The sequence below is a fragment of the Eurytemora carolleeae genome, unplaced genomic scaffold, assembly GCF_000591075.1.
Source record: "Eurytemora carolleeae unplaced genomic scaffold, Eaff_2.0 scaffold1487, whole genome shotgun sequence".
Lineage (NCBI taxonomy): Eukaryota > Metazoa > Arthropoda > Copepoda > Calanoida > Temoridae > Eurytemora > Eurytemora carolleeae.
The window spans coordinates 74,947-75,448 of NW_019397429.1; positions in this window are offsets into that span (position 1 = coordinate 74,947).

Consider the following 502-nt stretch of genomic DNA (forward strand, 5'->3'; position numbering starts at 1 on the left):
AGCTTTTACTCCAAATTCTCAACTTAGATCATTCTTCTGTAACTTACGAACTGTAGAATCAAATCTAATAAAAAAGGACAATCTTAATCATATAAAAAACACTAAATATATCATCAAAAGCAAAAGGATAAACGAAACTGCATATCATGATTTCGCGGTGTCTGACATGTGGGAATGAGAAACCTACGGGGCATATTCCTTTTAATGCAAGCGGGAAATTTAAAATAAGGCCGCAGAAACAAATGTCGTACTTACATATGCTGGCGTCCTGATCAATGGATAAAAAAGGGTTTCTGTCTTAACTCAAGCATAGAATATCTGAAATAATAAATCTGACAAACAATGCAAGTGACGGGGCAAGTAACATGAAATGTTAACCGACCAAGGCCCGTCTCAAGAATGAGTCTGATTTATCATTTCTCAGGTAGCTTTCAGTAAGGAGAACCAATAATAGATGATCTTACATATTCTGACTCTATCAGACCAATCAGAAGGTTCCAAC